We start from the raw sequence: 10,902 nt of genomic DNA on the forward strand, positions 1-10,902 counted from the left end.
CCCACAATAGCTAGATAATGAAATTGACCTAGCTGTCCATCAAGGGATGAATGGCTAATGAAAGATAATGAAAATGTGGTACATTCACACAATGGAATTATATTCTGCTGAAAAGAACATAGAACCAGAATGCAAGTGGATGAAACTGGAAAAAAATTTTATACTGAGTGAGGTCAGGTACAGGAGAAACTAACGTTCTCCTCATATAGATATACTGGCTTTCTCTCTCTCTCTCTCTCTCTTTCTCTCTCTCTCTCTCTCTCTCTCTTTTTGAATGTTCAACTTTATTAAGTCTGAACTTAACTTTCTATAGGTGCTGGAGACCGAGGAGGCAGCCATAGACAGCAGGAGGCCGTAAGGGAGGAGAATGATGGTAGGTCTTGGGTGATCTGGAAGCAGCCATAGACAGCAGGGGGCCGTAAGGGGGGGAATGATGGTAGGTCTTGGGTGATCTGGGAGTAAAAGGAGAGTGTCATGGGGATGGAAATGTTCACGCAGGGAAGAGAAGGGGATGGGGGGAAGGGGGCCACGGGATAACTAAAATGAAGGGTTATTTAAAAGCCACATGGAAGCCTAACAATCTTTTCATCAAATGAAAAGACAATTGAAAGGAGGAACAATGCATGGCTGGCAGAGGCTCCCTCCTGAGGGGGAGAGAAGGGATAGAGGCAAGGATGGTCTCTAAATGACAAAGAAATACAGCAGTAAAGAGATGGCTCAAAGATCAGTCCTCCCCTCCTGATGCCTCAGGACAGTCTTCTGTGGGGCCCAACATGCTCTCCCCACCCAGAGGCAGGATTTCAAAGTGACCAAATCTGATGATAGCAAGTGTTGGATAGGGACACAGTTCCATGAAGATGGGTGTCATCCACTTCTCCGATTGCCCCAGTATAGACATCATCTAGGAACACATTTGCTAACTCAATCACCCTCCTAGGCTTTGAATACAGACGTTTGAAATGGAACTGCAAAAGTTTATACATAGTGCTCTGAGACCTAAGCCTACTCCTATGACCCAACACACACAGGCACACACATACACACACACACACACACACACACACACATACATACACATATCTCATTTCACTCCCACATATATCACACATATGCACACACACACACACACACAACACACAGAACACTGATATGAATGAGGCCAAGAATTCTTACATCATTTGTCAATATGTGTGCAGAAAGCAGGCTTAGGAAAACAACATTCTGGCCAAAACCATGAGTGATGATAACATGGGATTTGGACATAGAGCAAGGACAGGGTCCTCTTCTTCCACAGTATTTCTCTGTGCTTTCAAAATGTTTAAACCATTATCTCAACACAAATATGAAAATATGTCGTAGGGAAAGCATTTGGTTATAACTAAGAAGGACTTCTGGAGTACAGATTAAATTTCTTTTGATGCATCTGAGTTAAAAAGGGAAACTGACTTTCCCTTTCCTTCAGGAAAATCCTTCAAGCCCTTGTAGGTTTTTTAAACTCATGGCCTGAAGCATGCATGCTTGAGGTTTTTATTCCTTCAACGAATCTTCTGAAGAGAATCCACTTAAAACTTTTAAACGACAAAAGGTACAATCTGTGACTTACATTTTATATCGTATTCTTAAGAGTACAAATGGTGAATTCTACCAACAGACAAATGATGTCAAGTTTTCTGGAAGAAAACTTTAAACTGAGATTCTCTCTGTCTTATAGGAACCTCAGGGTCCCTGATGGTTTCCCCCAATAATGAATGTTTATCCCAGCTCTTTTCCTTGCCAGAAAGTTTTGCAGCCAAGCACTAAATCAGAAGCCAGTGGATATCCCTAGAGGTATGACTACATTGAAAACTCAGTAAGGATTGAATTCATTTTGTTCCAAAGTTTTCTAAGGAACTCATAAGATAATCTCTGAATCTAGAGATGTTAGTCATAGGGCCTAAAGGAATTCACCTTCACTGAACCAACAAGAAAAAACAGCAGTAGCCGTAAATAGGCTGCAGAAATCTGAACCAGGCTTCCCCAGGTTTTAAAAACAAGTAAGGATTCATGACTAATACATTAAAAAGTTTTACTAATTTTTTAAAACTATTTGCATAACATGTGAAGCCTCTCAGCATCTGATATAAGTGAGTTTTTCTTTAGGGCAGCAAGACTTGGTTTAGGTTTGGTTGTAGTGCTGGGGGTAAAATTCTGGACCCTGCCCTTGCACTTGAGGGCAAGGACTCTACCACTGAGCTGCATCCCAGCACTCACAACCTTCTGTTTAATAGCAATGGAGTCATTCTTCACACTGAATCAGTGTTCAGATACACCACCGAGAAACCCCTGTGCTATTAGAAACCATGTCCATCCAGAATACAATCAAATGACAGTTCTGCTTTCTCTAAGAACTTTTCTCCCATAACATTTTGAGGGAAATAACTCATGATTAGAGACATTGAGAAGATATGTGCAGACTTACTGACCACCCTCCAACCCCCACCATCCTGATAGCACATTATCTTCTGGGCTACCGGGTCCAGAAAAAACATAGGAAGATTCTGGAAACAATGGTTATATTCAGACTCCAGAGAAGTATGTGTTTCATTCTGAAGCCCCTAACTAAAAGGGAAAATCCTTGTGGCTTTTCAAAGAGCACAGGATTCACAAACACTACAACCATTGCATTACAAATTTCTAACAACGTTGTTTTTCCACAAACATTTCTAAAGTGCATTAGAAAGAAGGTGCTAATTCTGTTCTAGAGTCACCCAAAGGTGTACTTAAATATAATAAATATAAAACAAAACTCGTTTACAGGCAGTTTATATGTTTGCTGCAAACCAGTTCAAAAATAACAGGTGCCCTGCACTCAGGAGGGGAGACAGCACTGTGAACTGAAGGACATCCTGGACAGCACAGTGAGAATCTTTATCAGAAGAATGGATGCCGCAGGGCTCTGAACTAGGAGCAAATCAAAGCAGGTATTGACTTACTTCCGGCTGTAGTGGGTCAGCACTCGCATTACTAGTTCACAGTGGGAGCTCCCTGGAATTCGGAACACAATAGATTTCCTTTCATTGAGGACTGGCCCCACAAAATGTGTCCACTTTCCTTCTTGCGTCGGTAAATGGCACCTGCATCTAGCTTCCCCTAGAACACAAGATCTTACAAAACAAAATACGCTGCGGTGAGCTGGCTTTAGTTGTCGAGAAACCATAGCAGCCGTGTGGGCGCCATTAGAGGGCGCATGGCGCCCCTCTAGGCTGAAGAAGAGGTTACAGGTCACAGTAAGCATGGAAGGTCGGGAGCTGCTGTGGCAAAGGACCCTGATCCCTGTACACAGCCCTAAGGCTCAGGTGTCCAGCTGCTCAAAGACCATCTTGTGCCACCTACTCCCCAACCCTTCATAAGGCTTTGCTAGAGCAACCCCTCTTCTTCACACTCAGGTCTTCTTTTTTGCTTTTCATTACACTTTAAAAGATTTTTTAAAAAAGAATTTCACACATGAGTACTGTATGTACATCGTTGCATCTGCTGTATGACAAACTTTTTCTGGGAAGATGAATCATACCTGTCTACTCACCCCAGATAGAGAGCCCACGAAAGACCAAAGAATGGAAGTCACTAAGTCTACCCTGATGAACCAATAAGTTTTATTGAGGTTAATTACAGGAGTATGGGTGAGGGGATTCTTAGAGGAGCAGAAATGACTCAAAGACAGCTGTATCTCCAAAGCCTATCCTAGCATGGGTGACAAGTCACGAAGCTGGGAGCCTGGAGCACTCTGCACAGCCTGCAGACATCTCAACAGGCTGGAGAGTGTCCTTTCCTGGTGCCTCAGTTGGTCTAAACCTCTTCTAGGCAGGTCTGCTGGTTTCTGCTTCCTCCAGGCAGTTGGTCTGATCTAGGAGTCTTCTTTGCAGCTCAGCTTCCTTCCCTTAAAGGGCACTTACAGCTTTTATTATTTACTCTGTCAAGGAGGTGCCTAGGGAATCTAGCAGCTTCAGAGACTTCCTGAAGTTCTTTTGAGTAGTTTACCTTCTTTCTGCAGGATAGAATTTTTTAATCTCAGAAGAAACTCTTACATAAAGCATTCCACCTTCTTAAGTTAGATTGTTTTGAAATTCCAGAGTTTGATAACTCAGGAAGATAAACCCTCCAAGAGCCAAAGATCTCTTTAATTTTGCTACAGAATAATGTATCCATATACCCTGGGATGAGCAAAGTGCCAAGACAACCAAGGTTTTTCCACAGAAAAATATAATGCCTGTTATCACAGACTAACCTTTTTCCTTTCTCACACCAAAAAAAAAAAAGGGCAAAAGTTTCACTTCCACTGAGTTTTCTCCCTAAGAGTGCCTTCTTCTAGGAAAGCATCTGAGTTACACTTATGAGACTGAACCCAAGAAGGTTCATCCTGGTTTCAGCAAGTTGGTATGAATGACAGGATCCAAAAATCACAGGAAACATCCAAAAATACTAACTATGTATCACAAGACAAATGAATAATGTTTTCCATGAGATATACATAGATTAGCCTTTGCTTTTGTACTTTTAAATATATACACACATAAATATTCATGCATATATATATATATGTATATGCATATATGCTATTAGAAATCATGTCCATCCAGAACCCAATCAAATGACAGTTCTGCTTTTCTCTAAGAATTTTTCGCTGTACACAGAGAGAGAGAGAAGAGAGAGAGAGAGAGAGAGAGAGAGAGAGAGAGAGAGAGAGGGAGAGAGAGAGAGAGAATATTATCTGAGGATTACAGAGGATTTAATGAATACATAAATACTTGGAAAAATATATAATTTCCATTTCTGGTTTAGCAGATATGTAAAGAAAAACTGGTTATTCCCTAGCTTACTTTTCAACGTGTATAGCACTTAAATAAGTCAGACAGTCTGATATTCAGGTTTAGAGATCTTTCTGTATGGTGTGTGTCTAACTTGTGTTCTAATGCTGTGAATAGACACTATGACCATGGCAACTCTTATAAAAAGAACATATTTAAATGGGGCTTGCTTACAGTTCATAGGTTTAGTCCATCACCCTCATGGGGAAAGGAGCATGGCAGCATGTAGGCAGATGTGGTAGCTGAGAATTCTACAAGTTGCCAAGTAGCAGTCCAGCCAGAGCCACACCGTGAGACTGTTTCAGTTCCAACTCCCAAAATTCTCTTCATTCATCTGTCCACATTCAGAAAATGTACTCAAAGACATTGTGATTTATAAAGTTTGTTCAGTTTCCTTAGTTAGCACATTGAGTTTCCCTCCTTGTGCATCTCTAGGGCATCTCTGATGGGTTTATCATCTAACTGCGCTATGCTCGCTTGGCTCTTTGTTAAGCCTTGCAGCTACTGCAAATGGTTGCTCTCTAGTGCAAGGACTGATTTTCTGGATCTGACCTTCTCTCCTTGTCACTACCTTACGTCAGTGCCCATACACATGCAATAAATCCTTGTTTAAAGGTGATACAAACCTGAGAATTGATGAATAAATGGTCAGAAGACAGAATGTCAAGAGGGCCTGGCATTAAGAGCTGTCTTTACATATTCCTAAATCTAAGGGAAGAAAATCATTGCTTGGTTTAAGAGACAAAACTAAACTGACTAGGCTTTAATGTTTGTTTTGGTTTTTGTTTGAGGCTGGAGCAACAGCAGTTAAGAGTGCATATTGTTCTTCCAGAGACTGGTGTTCAGCGCCCTGTCTGGTGGCTTGAACCTGCCTCTAACTCTAGCTCCAGGGGACCTGACTTTCTCTTCTAGACTCCTTGGGCACTGCACTCATGTGCACATACAAAAATAAAGTATGACATAAACATTTTTTAATTTGAAGGCATATGTCTTAGTCAGGCTTTATATTCCTGCACAAAACATCATGACCAAGAAGCAAGTTGGGGAGGAAAGGGTTTATTCAGCTTACACTTCCACATTGCTGTTCATCACCAAAGGAAGTCAGGACTGGAACTCACACAGGACAGTAACTTGGAGGCAGGAGCTGGTGCAAAGGCCATGGAGGGGTGGTGCTTACTGACTTGTGTCCCATGGCTTGCTCAGCTTGCTTTCTTATAGAACCCAGGACCACCAGCCCAGGGATGGCTCCACCCACAATGAGCCCTCCCACCCTTGATCAGCTGGATCTCATGGAGGCATTTCCTCAAGAGAGGCTCCTTTCTCTGTGATAACTCCAGCTTGTGTCAAGTTGACACAGTAAACCAGCCAGTACAGCATATATCTATCAATCTTTGTTTATTCCAAAGCAGAGGTATAACTTCTTGGATATGAATAAGGAAATGAAAGAGCCATGGTGCCTTTCCAATCAGGTAATATCCTCAACCAAACCAAAGACAGAGCAGAAAGAACATTCTGGTAGCAAATGACTTTCTTGAGCTGCAGCTGCCAATCTTGTATGTCTAGGCTAAAGACCTGTCCTGCCGCCTTGCCACTTGCCAGTCTATATACATATGCCAGGTTCTTCAAACGGAGCTGCCTGTGGAAGTACAATAGATGTAGACTCATGTCTCCATACAGGCACGCACAAGCACATCCAATTGGTTCTTTTTCTCAGCAGCTCCCTGGCTCAAAGCACAACCCCAGAACAGCAACCTGTAACCTTGTATACCTTCTTGTCCTCACAATAGCCAGATGTGATTGTCCAAGTTCAGACTTGTTTTGTTGTTGTTTGTGAGCCAGGGTCTCACTGTGTAAGCCTCTGACTTGCCTGGAACTCAGTATTTAGACTAGTTTGGCTTCAAACTTATTGAACTCTTCCTTCCTCTCTCTGCCCCTTGGATGCTGGGATTAAAGGCGAGTGCCACCACATTTGGCTCATGGTCACAGTTTGTCCTGCATCATTCCTTTGTGAATCTGACACAGGACACCACCCTCTTCAAATATCCCCTGGGTCCCACACAAGAGAAACTTGGAGTCACAGATCTAGAATCCATTTTCTTCTGGGTTTCCATTAGTCTACAAGTAAAAAGCGTCTACATACGATCTAGAAGGAAAGGGGAAGGCTATTGCTTTCTGGAGACAGGAGCATGCTCCTGGACACATACTACAGGAGGATCAGAGTGCTTTGCTTGGAGCTCTGTAAAGCTCTATGGCAGAGTGAGCCTCAGCGCTGCTTCCTGACCTACGCTGCTGACGTTCTAACAGCAGTGCTGACCTGCTCTGAAAACTTTCATAGTCATTGCACACAGAGCTGCATCTTGCTTTCTTTCTTGTTGCTGTGATAAAATACCCCGACAAAAGCAGCACTCTCAGCAGACAGTTAGTTGATGTGCAAAATTACAGCCAACACTGACTTGGAAGTTATTGCCTGGGAAACTTGAGGTACCTGGTCATATTGTATCCCCAGTCAGAAAGAGAGGGATAAAAGTTTGTGTTGGGCTCACTTTCTCTTTTCCGTTAGGCCAAGATCCAATCTCAGGTGCAGCCACTTTGAGGATGGGCCCTGCAACTTCAATTAATGTAATCAACACCACCCCTCACTGGCATGGCCAAGTATTCCTGGCAGGCAGAGCCGGAGTCTTGTCAAGTTGACAATAAAGCCCATCACATACTGTTTTCTTGCTGGTCCAATCTTGAGTGAATCCCTGGCGGCGTCTCTGGAAAGGAAGGAATGGACCTTCATTCTTTCTCAGTTCCTGGCCTCAGTGGGGCTACCACGCTCTTCTGACATGGCCTATTCATTCTGAACTCCATAAGTGAGCATAGTCTCCTTCCAGCTAAGTTTCAAGTCCTCGTGTCCCAGTTTTCAAGTCTTTAGGACCTGTGGCTCTTATCTAGAGGAAGACTGAGGCAGTCCTTCCAAAGTTATCTCCCATTACACTCACTTCCCCAACTCATCCTTCAGATGGAGACAAGAAATACCTTCACAGGACAAAGAAAATAAAATGGCTCTTTCACCATTATAAACAAAAGTGTGAGCAAGAGTGAGGAATATGTTTATTTACCATAATCCTCTGTGTGTGCTGTCTACTTTTGACTCACAGGCAGTCTACAATAGTTTTAAACCTAAACTCACCCTGCTGTAATCTGATAAACCTAACCTCACATAGAAGATGAGGCCCTGGTCCACCTGGCCTCTGGATGGCCATTCAGACTCACTCTTTGCTTTGAGGTCAGCCATCCGTTAACCTTTTTTGCTTCCCTGATTCAAGCCTCATCTGCTGATCTTAAAACCTTTTCATAGCCTTGATTTCTACATAGAATAGCTCAGGAAGTCTGCCCTTGCCTTCATGCCCTTTGCCCCAGTAACTCCCACTCACTCAGTAGGTCTAACTTGAATGCCCTGTCTCATGCACAATTAGCACCTCCCACCGCACACCCAGCTGAAACTTCTCCTTTGGAGCACATTTGTTAATTGAATTAACTTTAGCCCAAAGCTGCCTCTGTACATGTTCAAAGTTAAACCGAAAGATTTCTTTTTATACAGTTGACTACTATCTGACTTGAGCTCTAACCAAGTTCCTGAGTCTCAACCAATCACAGACACTTAATCCTCAAATACAACAGACAGGAGCTACATCCAACCAGACTGCCTCTACAACTCACTCCTTTTCTCTGGTTTTAATAATAACTTGCTCGTATGACTGGGGAAGAAACACTATGGACATATTTGGAACACACAGCTGGTAGCTCCAGAAAGCCAAATAAATCCCTTCAAAAGATATGGAAAACGAAATTTGTTGTAATCTGGTCCCTTAATTACATTACCACTATAATTCACTAATTAAAAGTGTGTCTTTTGATGCTTCCAAACCGTAACTTCCTGTTGCACTTTCCCTGTATATCCTTAGTACCTGGCATGGTGTTCACCAAACAGGCCTTCAATATGCACTGAGCAAAAGAAAGAAATGGAGAACAGATGGCACGTAATGGATGGTTAAAATTAAAATCCCTCTGCTTCAGTGATATTCCGTTTGAAACTATAGGAAGTCTACTGCTGGCTGGAGAGCAGGTAAGGAGTGGAGAGGAAATGGGATGAGGAAGAATACTGAAGAGGAAGAAAAGGGAAGAAGGGCAGGGGTTGGGGGGGGAGGAGGAAGCCACCTTCAAAGAAGGCTAGAGATGCATTCTGTCTGGCTGAAAATTAACACGATGGCAAATTGCTGAAAGAAGCTGATTTTATAGACTGATAATGAGGGAAAAGTTTGGGGTGTTGGAAATGCTGTGAACACTAAAACTGGGGAAGCATTCTGCATTGAACCTACCGTCTTGAATAGAAAATACAACTTTAAGTTTGTTTGACCAATGCTGAAGGAGCCACAGCATCTTTACTTTACATGTTTGGGAGCATCTGGGCTGCCTCTGTTCCCAACTGAGCTATTGGGACTCTGTCAGCAAACAAGAGCCCAGATCCTTGGCTATGATTACTCAGGCTCTTAGCAACTGAACAGGCTGAATTGTACAGTTGGAAACAGAAGAAACACATCCAAACTTTCCCCTGTGCTCCCACACATAACCCCTTTTCACATGGAAAGGAAAGATGTGAGAACATTTTGTCACCTCCTTTCAGTGCTCACCCATTGCATGAAGCAATTTAACTTAAAAGATCTACTGGCAGGCAAATGGATGGAACTAGAAAATATCATTCTAGGTGAGGTAACCTAGTAACAAAAGAACACACATGGTATGTACTCACTGATAAGTGGACATTAGGCAAAAAGCTCGAAATACCCAGGATACAATTCAAAGACCATATGAAGCTCAAGAAGAAGGAAGATCAAAGTGTGGATGCTTCAGTCCTACTTAGTAGGGGCAACAAAATAATCACAGGGGGTAGAGAGTGGGTAGGACTTGGGAGGGAGAGAGGAGGGGGAGAAGACTAAAAGGGGACAGGATCAGGTGGGAGGAGACAGGGGAGAAGTACTGAGGGTCAGGAAATTAACAGAGGTGTGTATCAGTGGGGGATGGGGAACTGAGGGTAGTCACTAGAAAGTGCCAGATGCCAGGAAAGAAGAGGCTCCCAGGACTCAACAGGGATGACATTAGCTGAAATACCCAACCTGAAAGGAAAGAGAGAACCTGTAGAGACCATATCCAGAGGTTAGGCAAGCTCCCCTCTGCCCCTCCTACTCCCTGTTGAGGGATGGGGCTACCCACCCATCTCAAAAATATTAACCCAGAATTGCTCCTGTCTAAAGGAAACACATGGACAAAGAGAAGAGTGAAGACTGAAGGAAAGGCCGTTCAGAGACTGCCCCACCTAGGGATCCATCCCATCTGCAGACACCAAACCCAGACACTATTGCTGATGCCAAGAAGCGCTTGATGAGAGGAGCCTGGTATAGCTGTCTCCTGAGAGGCTTTGTCAGAGCTTGACCAGTACAGACATGGATGCTCAAAGCTAGCCATCAGACTGAGCATGGGGACCCTCAATGGAGGAGTTAGAGTAAGAACTGAAAGACCTGAAGGGGTTCACAACCCCATAGGAAGAACAATATCAACCAACCAGATACCTTCTCCCACCCCAGAGTTCCCAGGGACTAAACCACCAACCAAAGAGTACACATGGAGGGACCCATGGCTCCAGCTGCATATGTAGCAGAGGATGGTCTTGTCTGGCATCAATGGTGGGGGGAGCCCCTTGTTCCTGTGGAGGCTCGATTGCCCCAGTGTGGGGGAATGCTAGAGAGGTGAGGCACGAGTGGGTGGGTGGATAGGTGGGGGAGCATCCTCATAGAAATGGGGGAGAGGGGAGAGGATAGGGAGTTTGTGGGGGGGGCGACCAGGAAGGGGGATAGCATTTGAACTGAAAATAAATAAAATAACCAATAAAAAAGAAGAAAGAAAGGAGGGAGGGAGGGAAGGAAGGAAGGGAGAGAGAGGAAGGGAAGGAAGGGAGGGAAGGAGGGAGAAAGGAAGGAAGGAAGGAAGGAAGGAAGGAAGGAAGGAAGGAAGGAAG

The sequence above is a fragment of the Grammomys surdaster genome, unplaced genomic scaffold (genome assembly GCF_004785775.1).
Source record: "Grammomys surdaster isolate TR1022 unplaced genomic scaffold, NIH_TR_1.0 139, whole genome shotgun sequence".
NCBI lineage: Eukaryota > Metazoa > Chordata > Mammalia > Rodentia > Muridae > Grammomys > Grammomys surdaster.